The 14,740-nt window shown below is 37.5% G+C and overlaps 1 long non-coding RNA gene across 2 annotated transcripts; it reads left to right on the top strand.

Moving 5' to 3' along the window:
• Window positions 1-354: 354 nt before the first annotated feature.
• On the top strand, window positions 355-13,482 carry LOC139165933 (uncharacterized). Of its 2 annotated transcripts, none has more exons than XR_011558845.1 (3): window positions 355-513; window positions 600-710; window positions 13,149-13,482. It is a non-coding gene; the product is annotated as an uncharacterized lncRNA (long non-coding RNA). The 2 variants fall into 2 exon arrangements; XR_011558844.1 differs by lacking the exon at window positions 13,149-13,482 and adding an exon at window positions 12,155-12,234.
• The last annotated feature ends 1,258 nt before the right edge of the window (window positions 13,483-14,740 follow it).

Raw genomic sequence — 14,740 nt, 5'->3', positions numbered from 1 at the left:
AAGGGCGAAAAATAAAGGAGGTGGAAAAATAATAGTACTGACCCTTATCAGGTATGTATGCAAGATCATTACCACTGTAATTTCTATATTGATACCATAGCTGTTATAAAAATCAAGCATTTTTTTTTAAAAAAAAATCAGTTTGAAATAATAATGTTTCTATTCATACTATGATTAAACATAAAGTCACAGACCTTTGCTTTTATGCTGCCTTAAAAAACTAGCAGATGATTAAGTGTTTCAGAGTGAGAGAGAGAAAAAGGGGCGGGAGGCCTTCGCAAGATTTGTTTTCAATTTTGGCAGGAAATGCCTTCTCTGGCTTGCTTTCCTACCACCGCCATGTGAGCAGTCTGCTAATATGTAAAAACATGCCAAAAGAAAAATCTTTAAACCACACTTTCTGACATTAATGACAGACTATTCGTGTTTTACTGCCAGATGCCAAGAAAAGCACTCTGTTCTTTGGAAGTCAAGCTGTGTGAAGTGAGAAACTTCTTAGGAAGTGTGTTTTGAGTAAGTATAATAATAGCATTTCATTTGCATGCATGTCAAACATCATGGAATTAGTATTTCACATTTTAATCATTATTTACTTCCAGGGGTCTACATGTCAAAGATGATGGTTGTGAGGGCACTGAGAAATTCAACAGAAGTGCTATATTTCTCCTCATCTTTCACTTTGAACTTATACTGTTATAGATGGCCCATCAGTAAGTATCAAGAATAGACTTCCTGTTCAGGTTAGACTCTGGTCATTGTTTCATAATAATTGAATGCATTGATAATTTTGCTTTCCTTCTACACTTCTCCGTTTCTCTGACTGGGTTCTCAAGATAGGTATTATATCTTTATCAAGTGTTTAATGCAGATTTACAACTCTCTCTGACAGAGTTGATAGAAATGTGTATGAAAAATATCCCTAACGTATAAGACCTGTTTTTACTTGAAGGAGTAAATGGATTAATGAAAAAAAAAATCACAGAGAACTATCAGGTTAGTTAGTTTTAAAGATGTATGTCCCAAATTTCAATGAAACAGTTTCCAAGGCTCAGAATAAATAATTACAGTGAAAACCAAAGGAATCAATTCACGTACTGCTGGTAAGGAAGCCATTAATGGTTTCAATGAAGTAATGATGGGGTTATGATAGATAGGTATATAGTGATACCTTGTCTTACGAACTTAATTGGTTCCAGGATGAGGTCCGTAAGATGAAAAGTTTGTAAGATGAAACAGCATTTCCCATAGGAATCAATGGAAAAGCTATTAATGTGTGCAAGCCCAAAATTCACCCCTTTTGCCAGCCGAAGCTCCCGTTTTTGCACTGCTGGGATTCCCCCGACGCTCCCCTCCGTGGGAAACCCCACCTCTGGACTTCCACGTTTTTGCGATGCTGCAGGGGAATCCCAGCAGGGGAATCCCAGCATCTCAAAAACAGGCACTTTGCTGGCAATGGAAGGTCCAGAGGTGGGGTTTCCCGACAAGGGGAGCCTTTGCCTGGCAACAGAAGTTTGGAGGCAGGACATCCCAGCAGCAGCGGTGGGTTTGTAAGGTGAAAATAGTTCGGAAGAAGAGGCAAAAAAATCTTAAACCCCAGGTTCATATCTCAAAAAGTTCGTATGACGAGGGGTTCGTAAGATGAGGTATCACTGTATAGCCTAGTTTTCAATGTTCATAACTTTTTTTTGATAGTGAATGTAGAGAAATAGCAATCTTCAGAAGAAAGTAAATTTCCAAGCAGTTTTGGATATACCATATTTTTCACACTATAAGACACTATGGACCATAAGACATTCCTAGCTTTTGGGACAAAAACAAGAAAAAAAACCTGCCTCTGCCTCCCAGCAATTTGCTCCTTGTAGCAAACAGCCTGATCAGTTTCAGCACATACTGATTTAGCATGAGCAGCTGATTAATGATTGGTTTGGCCCAGTGAAGGGTTCCTCAGCTCTGGCACTCCAGGTTTGCTCCTGGAGACCGATGTAGGCATGCACGCATCCAGTGGGCATGCATGCACCCACCTGCATGAGATTCAGCTTCTGCACATGTAGCCAAAAGTGAAATTGCACACGAGGACACTTGCATGAGAGACATTTCACCATTTTTTGGCAATTTTTTTGCTTCCATCCATGTGCGGAAGCAAAAAAATGCCAAAAAACCCCTGTCCAAAGGCAGTGGGGCAGAGGGCAGCCCAGCCCCCATGACCCTCCAGGTCCTTCTTCTCCTCAGCACAGCCACTGCTCCTCACCTGGACTTGCAATGATGGCAGCCTGCTAAGCAGGGCTCAGTCAGTGCCTTCACTTGCTGCCATGCCGGAAAGCGAAGGGACAGCAGTGCATTTGCAGGCCTAGGCCACACCTGCTGGGAAGTCTCCCAGTTCCTCAGCTCCCTCCTCTGGATCCTTACTGAGACCTGCAGCCTAAATGGTGACCCAAATCCTACTTTGCCCCTTGTGACTTCTCCAGGCTCAACGTGAGGAAACTGGCACTCCTGACTCAACAGGGAGCCACCTCCCCAGGCAGGAAAACCACCTTGCCTGGCCTGTTGACACTAAAGGTGTAGCCTCTGCTGCTCTGCCCACCAAAGACAGTGCTTGGGGTGGCGGTGGTGGTATGGATTCTTGGCGGCAGAGGCAGTGGAGATCTAGCGGTGCTGGCGGCCAGCCCAGGCTGGCTTGAGACACCGCCTCCTTTTTGTGTCGGGGTTGGAACTGTGTGCAGTGGAGAAGGTGAGGAGGTGCAGCAGCAGAGGAGGAGGAGGAAAAGCTGGAGCCACATTGGCCAGAGGAGCTGCTATATTTGGGTGGGTTTTTTCAGGGGAGTTTTTTTGGCATGGAAGCAAAGAAAATGCCAAAAAATGGCAAAATCTCACATGCACAAGTATCCTCATGTGAGATTTCACCTCCGGTGTGTGTGTGTAAGCTGAAACTCACACAGGCATACATGCATCGGGGTGCAAAGATGTGTGCACATCTCAATTTCTGCTACCAGAATGGCAATCCCGACCGTTCCTGCTGCAAACCATTACTGGATTGGCATCCCAGAATACCTCCAATCAGCTGTTCTAGGCTACGCGGATTGCTGCCACCTATCACTACCATCACCACCAGTCACTGCTCTTGCCTATCACCATCTCCACATACCCCATTTTTGGTCTCTATGTTTTTGGCCCATTCCAGGCAATGGGGACTTTTGCTAAACAGCTGTGGTGGCAGTGATCCCCACTGCCATGAATGGGCCAAAAAAAGGATGCATGGAGGCTGAAAATGGGGTGCACAGGGGCAAAAAATTGGGTGCATATAGAAGAGTATAGGCGGCAATGGCAGTGAAGGGCAATGATGGTGGTGATGGGCAACGGTGATCCTCATAGCCTGAAATAGCTGATCAATGGTAGTCTGGTAGGCTGATGCAACTGCTAATCAGCTGTTCGTGCTTAATCGGGCTGTGCTGAAGCTGATCAGCTGATTTGCCTCCTTGCTGTTTGCTGCAAGGAGGCAAATTGCTGGGAGGCAGAGGCTGAAAGGTGGTCAGGCCTTCAGGAACATTTGTTTTATAAGATTCACAGGCAGTTCCACCCACTTTTGGTGGTGGGGGCAAAAAGAAAGTGCATCTTATATACCAAAAAATACAATTAATATCTCTGAAGGTTGAAAATTGTCACTTAATACAGATAAAGCTCGGCTGCTTATTCTCTTGATAGGGAAAAAATAACAGGCTTTTGGAACATTACTGTACCATCAGCTTTGTCTGTTCTTCTCTCTCTCTCTCTTAAAGGATACTGTATGTACTAAGAGCACAAAAAATACATTTAGCCATTCCCATTTTCATTTTAAGCATTTATTAAGACTGAAAACTTATCATTCTTCCCAGAACTAGTTTACATAATGAAGCTGCATAATAGTGTATGAGAAAAACCTTGGGAGATGGGTGAAGAAATGCTACTAAGAAACAGGGATAAAAGAGGGTACAGACCAAGCTGGATAGTGGCTGAATGGACCCTCAGAATGCTCCTCCTCACCACCTCAGAGTCCCTCTTTAAAAAAAAAAGTTTTGGATTCTTTTGATTCCCCTCACCTCACCTTCCTCCTTCAGCAGCAACTGTCCTCTTCCTCTTCTTTCTCCTCCTCCTCCCACCCAAATTCCAAGCTTTGATTTCTTTCCTAATGGGTTTGTACATATTATTTGCTTTTACATTGATTCTTATGGGAAAAATTGCTTCTGCTTACAAACTTTTCTACTTAAGAACCTGGTCAAGGAACAAATTAAGTTCTTAAGTAGAGGTACCACTGTATTTAACTTTTTTTTTTTTAGATAGAGATAGATAGAGAACTGATTCATATAATCTAATATGTGTGCTTCTCTGTGTGAATACTACAAGTCATTAACAATTTAGAAATAAAAATGGTCTATGCCCATCAATGTAGAAGATAATCAGTTTTATGGGGAAATAAATAGCCTATTCCATTTGTACATTTAAAAGTAGAGAAATTTAAACCAGAATTAGTGCTAAGAAAGAGAGATGTATAGTCTGAAATATGAAATTGCAAAGCATTTGAGAAAAAACAATTTTATTGTATAAGACATGGTTGGCAGTATGTATAAATAAAATCCATTATGTAGAAACGGGTGAAAGCACAATGAATTTCTTAGCTATAACAAAGCTAAAATGCAAGTGAATTGCAAAACAAAATACTGTATAAGCTTCTAGTAAATAACATATGTAGGTTTCTTTTAAAAAATGTAATAATGTTGTCTGTTTTCCTCATGTCCGTAAACTCTTGGCCAGAGTAGTACTGAATAATATATTATATTTTAATGTCACTGCATGTAATAAACTATGAGGCTGTCTTTTTTGAAGGAAAGATTTTCTCAATACATTATTCACACAAACGCCATTAATGAAATACAAAGAATATAGTAAGATCTACAGTGTTCATAATGTAGATGTTGTCTTTTCAAAGAAGGGCTGATTGTATTCTGAATAGGTCAGTCTGTGGGCCTGACATTTCTCTACAGTTTTCCTATGACCTTTTAATCAGTGCCTTGTTCTTCCACTGTAGAAAATGGAACTGTCTCTTTTGAATCAATAGATGCAAGAAGCCCAGTTTAAACATCAGTTTTACTGTATTTCATTATAAGGATTACAATAACCTAATGCAGGAAAATGTACATGTGGACATGATAGGAGATAAACAGTCCAACAATATTCAGAAAATTACAGATGAAGTAATAGGGAAAATCCCTGTTAACCTGAAACTAAGGTTTAATAGAGTGGCCTTCTTGCTTTTTAACACCTGGTATTTCACATCATTAATAAATCCTGAAAATTATTGAACAGTACGTTAATGTACAATATTCAGTAATACATTTTTAATTTATCAAGCTGACATTTTCCTTTAGTTTATAGAAAAGACATTAGAAATAATGTATCCTAAAATATTAAACGATTTTGTTTTAGGGTAAAGATTTTTGTGTATGGATAAAAGTTTAAATTAAGAAGAAAAGAAAAGAAAATGAAAGGAAAGGAAAGGAAGAGAGAGGAGCCTTGCATAAATACTAGTGTTTTATCAGGCTGATATTCAAAATAGTTTTTATATGTCTGGAATCTCATTCAAAATTAAACCAGATCAAGAATTAGCAATAGGAAAGTGTTTGACACTATATTTGACACTATATTTAATAGGAATGTTGTTAAAAATTGATAATCTGATTAAAAATCTACATAAAAGCTACAGTAAAGGGATTTTTAAATTATTAGTATACTGTCATTATGCTTTCCATTTGGCTCTCAGTTCTGTTTTAGCATTTGCTATGAAACCAGAGGAGATTATTTCAATAAGCAGGAAAAGTGATTATGAAGTAACTACTGTGCAGATATGTATTAATAAACATGATAATAACTGCCAAAGGAAAAAAACCAGTGATTGTTGTTTATTATTCTTTTCTACACAAATTTCTGCCACACTAGGAAATCCAAACTTGCTTCTCAGTGCTTTATATTTTGTGAGCATTGAAAGTCTGCAAGTGTGCAGAAACAGGAAGTATTGCCTGGTTCAGACTTCATACTAATGGGTAAGTGAATGGAAGGGATACTAGAAAACCAAAAAATAGATCAGAAACAGTCCAATAAGATGATGAAATGGCTTGAAAATAATATTCAGAAGGCACCAAATGGGCATGGCCTGCAAAAGGATGTGAGACTTTGGAACTGAAGCTGAAATGAATGAGAATTGTTGTAAGAGTACAATATTCTCAGAAACCCATTGTGAATGTGACAGGAAGACTGACCTTGAAATAAGCTACAACAGTGGAAAAGGCTCATGCATAGCTGTGAAGTAAGGTATAATATTGGTGTGTTTTTATTTGTGAACTTGCAGGTGTATTCACTATTCCAATGACAGATCCCGACAATGGGTTCAGCTAACAAACCTGGATGGCTCTGACTATGGTTTCGCTGTTACATTGTCCGAAGCAATAATATTGGCGTGTTGTTTAACATAATAACCAACTCTCTAATAAGCTGCTCATTCACTGATAAATTAGATTTCTGCTTTATACTAGTTAATGAACTTGGCCACTAAATAAAAGTTCTTGCAACTTTCCAGTAGAATAGCAAAAGTTCTCATTATCTAATAATCGCAACAGGGTTTTTAAAAAGACCATAATAGCATTATTAGTCACAAAGAAGAATAAATCTAAATTCCATAGACATATTTCTCTGTTAGGATAGTTAGCTGTTGCAAACTTTTGAGTTTAAATAACTACTCTTGGGCCAATCATAAATTAGGTTACCAAAATGAAGCAACACAAAGAAAATTAGGAATAGAATTTAATGTGAACAATTTTAAATCTCAGTATTGCTCATGAAAAGTACACTGTTATGAGCATATGAAAGAGTATGTTGAAATTCTTGAATTTATTATAATATATTTATAACTTGGTACTGTCAAGTAGGCAATTCTGCAAATTGTCCCAGAATATCTGTCTGGTAACAAATTAAGGGAAGGTTGAACCATTATTTTGGATATTCATTAGTAGGGGAATTTTATACATTTTTCATAAAATCAACACAGAAGCTGAAGCTGAAGGACTTTTTAATAATTGAAAACATACTCATCACCACAACCAAATTCTATAATCTTTAGTAAAGGTTATTTAAGAATTACATGTTATTTTAAGCTTGACAGATTTTTCCTCAGATTAGATCAGGTTTCCATGATATTATTGTAAAAAATGAAATGAGAAAAAAACTTTGAACATTATATGATATGATAAAAACCAATTATAGAAAAGATAGGAAAATCCAGTTACATAAACTCTGGCTGAAATAAAATGAACCTTTCTCTCTTTTTTAAATAGATTTTTCTTTTAATAAATTGAATTCTCTGGCATGCCAAAAAAATTTATTCCTTAAACCCTAGTTTAAAATTGAAAAAGCATGTGGATTGCTATTATTGTATTAGGTAATTGTATTAGCCAACAGTGGGAGCTTTTTTCTTTTATTTCTTATATTCTAAAATATATTGACTGGCTGTGGTGACATTTCTTCACCTGATAAATATGTGGTTAGGAAGAATTTATTTTTACTACTGGGTTTAAGCAAGCAGGTGAATATGCATCACATAATTAAACAAGGTATTTATTTATTTTTATCAGTGGTAGTGTTGGCATATTTATGTTGCCACTGAGTGGATATGGAAATTAAAAGAATATTTCTTTCTTAAAGTCTCCTTCGTTTGAGCATTTGTTTGTAAAGCAAATTAAGAATTCCATTCCAGTAAAGACAGAGAGAAGGAAGGGAAGGGAGGGGAAGGGATGTTTAATTTAATTAATTGTTTGATGAAAATAATTTACCCAGATTTTTGTGTAATTATGATTGTTACAACTGACACAGACACTATAAAAATGTGTATAGAGAAGTGAACAAAAGAGGATGACATGCTAGTATGTAAAAGTTTGGCTTTTTGAATCTTCTCTCCCTTGGGACACTTTTGAACTGTTCCACAATTGTGTTATCATTATTGTTCAGTGACACAAGCATAAGCCATTCATCAATTTGTAACTCCCCCATTTCTCTTTCTTTCTCTCTCTCTCTCTCTCTCTCTTTTGCTGTCTCGCCTTGTTAATAGTTCCCTAGAAATCCTATCACTTTGCTGGAGGATTGATGTAAGTCTCCAGCAATTAACATAATTACAAGCCTGATTATCTTCTAATTGCATTATGAGTATTTGGTTATTCACTACACAAATTAGAGAAAATTAAAGAGGAGCAAGATCCTGTGGTGTGGGCGGCATGATTTTGAAAACTGTTATGAGCATCCAAATGCAGCAATGTAATAAGACAGTGAAAATATATGCTGTATCTATTTATTTCAGTTTAATGTTGTTATTGTCATTGCAGAAGACTTTAATTTTCCTTCTGCAGTGTTTGATGACATTTTATTTTCCAACTCACAGCAAAGATGCTAAATGCTAATAACATTATATCTGAAGTAAATCCATATTCTTTAACACAGATTATATAGAAGAATAATTCTACAATGGGATTCTAAGCACCACCTTCGAGAATATGCAATGGAAAACAAATATATGTTATTTGTTTTATATGTGGATATATGTTGTGCAGATTTTTTCTAGGATGATAATCTTATCAGGACAGAGTGAGAAATCAAATTGGAAAAGCAGTTCAATGCATAGAGTTATGTTATGCTCTCTGGTAGGAACCTCTCAAAAATTCAAGGATACAAATTTCAGACACACACACACATGTTTGAAAATTCAAAACAATGTTCTTTATCACAAAATTCAAAATAAACTGAGCACTCTTTTTGTATTGCAAAGAGCACTAGTCCCTAAACAACCGGGTAGTCTGTACAATTTCCCTTAAGCAGTCATTAAGTACTTAGCTAGCAGCTGTGAAGAAACTTCACACCCCTTCTTCTTCCAACGAAGGGAGACACACACACACATTGCTCTGCTTTGGTTTCAAAGGCGTGAAAAATCAACAAACAAAGTCCAGAAAACAGCAACACAGGATTTCTGAAGAACTGCGATCAGATACTCTTCAACAATGGCCAAACCCACATGCTGTATTTATAGCAGCAGCCCTAATTACTGGAGCCCCACCCAAACGCAGGTGGCCTCTCTTATCTCCGGTAATATGTCCTTACTTGGTCTCTTCTACGCATAATTCTGTGCTTGCGTGGGTCCAAGACGTCTTCATCCGAATCAATGGAAGATAATGGAGATTGACTGCCTGGGCTGTGTGCCAAGCCCCCTCTTCCAAGTCACTCCCACCTTCTTTTTCGTCCAAGGAAACTAAACTCTGAACTGACTGTCGGCAATAACACAGGCCTGTGACATGTTGAAGTTTCCCCTGCATCCACCTCCACATTCCCTGGGCAGGAGCTGGGCCAGAGCCAACCACGACAGATTTAGTACCAGTGTTTTAATAGTCTTCTGACAATCTACTGGCTCCGGCTTTGGAAAGAGCTTGAGGCAGCTATAACATTTCTTAATGGTGGTGGGAAAGGCAGCTATAACATTTCTTAATGGTGGTGGGAAAGGAGTGATGGTGGTAGAATGTTCTCGCTGACGTGAATAGCCAGCCAAATAATGTTATGATCTCTGTCAACTTTGCCAATCATAGAATTGGAAAAGAAAACAAGCTTCTATTTTTAAATCTCTAATCTGCAGTTTGTGCAGGGAGGAAATTCAGGAAGTTCTGACAGGTTCTGGAGAACTGGAAGCAGACATTTTGAGTAGTTCAGAGAACAGCAAATACCATCTCTGTCTGGGCCCAAAGTGGGGTGGGAATGGAGATTTTGATTATCCTTCCCTGGCCACGCCCACCAAACCACACCCACAGAACCAATAGAAAAAAAATGGATTTCACCCCTGAGTTTGTGTCTTATTCTTCTGTTTGACTTGATTTAGAAAAATATGTGGGCAGTGATAGAGAAGGAGATTTAAAAAAAAACCATTTTTGTCCTTGTGTGATTTCTTTTTTCCATTTGTCTGATACGTCTCATTGTTTTATAGTACTCTTATATCTCTGTACCTTCACTCTTTCCACTTAATTTTTTTAACCACATCCCCAATAAAAATGGCTTCTAAAGGTGGGGGGAGGGGAGACCTCCCAAAACCTGTTTTCTTTCTACTACTTATCTTTTCTGCATTCTTTATAAGTGAGGTTAGTGTAAATCACTAAGTAAATTTGAGATAGTGTGTTTGCTTTTTGACTCCTATGTATCTAATGCTAAACATATTTGTGCAGTATTAATACATTATACATCATATTTGTAATAGGGATAGCATCAATATCGTTGGAGAAGTGAATCTGATGTCATTTTCTTTCGCATTTTATGAATTATTGTCCATGGGGGGGTAATCAGGTTTAAACAGATATTTGACAGCTTCCTCCTGTTTATTCTTTTCACTGCTCTACTAATCATAGGCCACGTCCTTTTTCTCTTCTTATGCTCTCAAAGAACAGAGCACATGTTCTTTGATTCTCCTTCTGGGAAATGCAATTAATGATGTGTGAGGCTTTTCCTAGCTCTGTAGTATATTTCATGTAAATGCATTTTCTTTTCTGTTATAGCAAGACTCCTCATTAAGCATTGTTTAGATCAGATTCCTACTCTAAAGCTGGGGTCTCCAACCTTGGCAACTTTATGACTTGAGGACTTCAATTTCCAGAATTCTGGGAGTTGTAGTCCACAAGTCATAAAGTTGTCAAGATTGGAGCACCCTGCTATAAAGAATGCTCAACCCCATGTACAGAATGCTTGAACCACCAGCACAGATCATGAAAAATAATCTGTCAATCTCACATGCAGTAAGGGCCATGCGGGTATTAAAGAGAAGCAGCCACTGCACCAGAAAAAAGATGGTGAGATGAGATAGAGTGATGAGATGTATCCCAGATGTATACTAAACCAATAACTACTGTGGAAGAGAGAAAAGTAGAAGTATTATCTATAGGAGAGGAAGACATAAAGTTGCTTTTGGGGGGGAAATAAAGTAAGGACATTGTAATCTAGTATTATATAAACCCTATGGACTTTTAGATATACAATTTGGAATGAACACCCTTTGAATGACATGGAATGATATGGAATGGGGATAGAAATGGATTTACAAAGGAAAAATTGCAGACTACAGGAACCAGGAGCACTACTCAGGTGACTCTGAAGACACAGATAAAGCTCCAAGTACTTCAACAATCCTCTAAAGTAGTGATGGTGGCACGTGGAGCCATATCTGCTGGCACGTGAGCTGTTGCCCTAGCTTAATTCCAACATGCATGTATGTGCTGGCCAGCTGATTTTTGGCATGCACATAGGCTTGGCAGGGCACTTTTGGCTTCCAGAGAGCCTCCAGGGGGGGGTGGAGGGCTTTTTTACCCTCCCCTGGCTCCAGGGAAGCCTTTGGAGCCTGGGGAGGGCAAAACACGAGCCTACTGGACCCATCAGAAGTTGGAAAACAGACCATTTCTGGCCTCCAGAGGGCCTCTAGCAGGCAGGGAAAGCTGTTTTTGCCCTTCTCCAGTCATTGAATTAAGGGTGTGGCATGTGCGATAGTTTGCACGCACACTCTTTCAGCACCGGAGGGAAAGAAAGGTTCACCATCACTGCTCTAAAGGAATGCAAATTACCAGCTACCTGCAAGGAACATAAATCCTTCCATTTCCCACTATTCCTGTCAGAGATGAAGAAGCTTCTTAAATGAGAAGCAAAATGTCTTTTTAAAAAAAACCAAGGAAGTCTAGTTGCCTCCTAAAAAAGCACCCTTGGGACAATCATGACCTGGAAGACTGAGAATCTCTACAGATTTTTATATAAATACTAATATGCACTATTACTACTAGTTTTTTTATCATCATTCCTATCACCCATCTTCTCCTACTTATGACTGTATAACTGTAACTTGTTGCTTGTATCCTTAATATTTTTATTAATATTGTTTCCTGATTGCTTATTTGACCCCTATGATAATCATTAAGTGTTGTACCTCATGATTCTTGACAAATGTATCTTTTCTTTTATGTACACCGAGAGCATATGCACCAAAGACAAATTCCTTGTGTGTCCAATGAAGAATTCTTGGCCAATGAAGAATTCATTCTATTCTATTCTATTCTATGTCTTTCAGAGGGTGGCCACTATTATCCTTACTATTCAATCTGTGGTTTGCAGTGGCTGTAGTAGATGGATAGATGAAGGACCAAGCAGGTAAAACCTTTCAGATTGAAAAGACTTATTCACTTTAGAATATATCATCCTCTTAAGTCCCAGTTTCAACTGAAAATGCGTATCCTCCCTATAGAGAGCAAGCAAGGGACACTTGGCAAAGGAATTGCAGATGAAAGCAGAAGGATGAGCATTTTCAGTAGGCAACATTCCAATCACTATCAGCAAAGGACAAGCTGGGCCCTTTAGCATCAGCTAAAAAACTCTTCTAGCACAACCGTCAACAAGGCAGAAATGGTAGAAACCCTTCTTGGGGCAAAGATAGCCACTCAAGGAACAGACAACTAGAAGGTGACGTCTATATAGGAATGCAGGAATGAATCCAATGGCAAGCTGGAATATGGTAACAATACAAAGATACTTGTGGCAAGATGCAGTTACTATTTCCAGGTACACCTGATTTGCTCAATGCTAGATTTCATACCTGATTTGACAATAAAACACAAATCTGAATTTGATTTATAGATGCAAATTTATAGACTAAAATTAATGAATATAATGAAGATAATTGCTTTTTTTCTATATTAAACAATTAAAAATCTAGCAGCAACTATTGGAATATCTTTGAAAGCTGCATCTAATGCAAGATCTGCAGTATGGGCTTGAGTCCTTATTTTATACATTTGCTAATGTTTATGTTTATATCAATACTTACTGCCTTCTACATGCTTGACAAATAAATAAATAAAAAATAAAAGAATGTAAAAAATCTTTAAGTAAGAAATACAGAATCCCTGGCATTGAGCATATCATAGCTGATATCAATGTCAATCGTAAGTGAAGTGGCATAGATTTCTCATCTTCTTCCTCTCTCTGACCTTACTACATATTTTGTGCAATTGCCGTTAATATTTCCTCTGGCTAAATATCCATATCCCTTTCTTTCTTTCTTTCAGATCCAGAGACTACGGTTTCCATATACTGTAATCGGTTTTAAGTAAAGTTAAGCAGCTTAGTATTTCCAAGCTGCAATATGAGAAGCCCACCATATTTCTTGAAGAAACGTCATGCAAGCATTCTCATACGTGCCTTATCGGCAATGAAGTGCCATCTATTGAGTACTAGTTCAGCATTTCCCCCCCAGTTTAACTATTTCTGCATTTTTTCCCCAATGCTTCATTATTTCAATACAAAGCAATAATGGCATTCTTAATGGCCAGGAAGAATAATTTATTTCACCATCACCTATTTGTTCTTCTCCTGCAAGAAAAAGAAGGGTTAAATCACTGTTTATTTGTTAGCTTCTTTTCACCCATGGTGATAAAAAGAATTCAATCTATTAAAAATATTTTTCCAACCAGTTGAAAGGTTTGAAATAAATGTTTCAGCATGCTACTTACAACATATTGTCACAATATAACATTCTTACATTTATGTATGTATTTATCTATCTATCTATCTATCTATCTATCTATCTATCTATCTATCTATCTATCTATCTATCTATTTATTGGGTTTCTATGTTGCCCCTCTCCAAATATGTTCACATTTTCTTTTAACATTTTAAAAGTTGTAAGAGTAAAGGGTGAAGCTGGCTATGATCGTGGTGGTTGTTAACACAACTTGAATGAAATATATAATATTGAAGTCTTTATAAATTTACGAAGAGAACATTTTAAAATAGGACTTTTATTATTTCAATATTCTTTAGGCTGGCACAAATATACATCATTTGAAAGAAAATTAAGGATACATCTCCTTCCGACATTTTGCAGATCCCCTGTTCTAAATAGTATGTGGCAAATGATCTATTAATTTGCTACATATTATGCTTCTTTTCTGTTAATATGTGATTGCACACACACAATTTTCCATTGCCATTCTGAAAGCATAGTATGGTCACGCTCTGTGCCTTTTGAAATATTAGTGGAATGCAATACCAACATTTGCAGGCTCATGAAAATTTCTGCAATAGGTAACCTATGAGAACCAACCTTAGCATAAAATACATTGTTCAGAACAAAAATATCTCATGAATTATGCTTTTGATTCTTTTGTTTGCCATTCCTAAATGCATTCTCTACTATGTAAAGTATGCAACTTTAGAAGAAAAATCAAAGCTAATGAAGAGCTGAAATCAAATAAAGAGATTGTAGTTGCCAGATTTAACCACTGAACAAAACTCCAAAGGCAACAATGCAATATCCTCCACACAATTACTCAGAAATTAATTCCATGTTTTCAGTAAGACTTGTTCTTTTGTCACTATGTGTAGGATTGCAACCTATGACATTTAATTTAGAACATTGACAGAGCAATTCTAAATATGATCAGGGTGGTGATCTAAAGCTTCCTGGGTCATATATTACTCAGACATTGACATAACATATAAATGGATCAAATTTCACTAGAATTATTACAATAAAGCCCTCAAAAAGCCCACATTTGAAAGCACTAATGAGGAAGCTATTCTCTAGGCTTCAGAGAGATGCTTCAGTTATGAGGCATCTGATCTTCAGTTCACTAACATGAATAAAGAGGTCCAAAG

This window comes from Erythrolamprus reginae, chromosome 3 (assembly GCF_031021105.1).
Source record: "Erythrolamprus reginae isolate rEryReg1 chromosome 3, rEryReg1.hap1, whole genome shotgun sequence".
Lineage (NCBI taxonomy): Eukaryota > Metazoa > Chordata > Lepidosauria > Squamata > Dipsadidae > Erythrolamprus > Erythrolamprus reginae.
The sequence above is the reverse complement of the archived record's forward strand: the minus strand, read 5'-3'. Positions and strand labels throughout refer to the sequence as shown.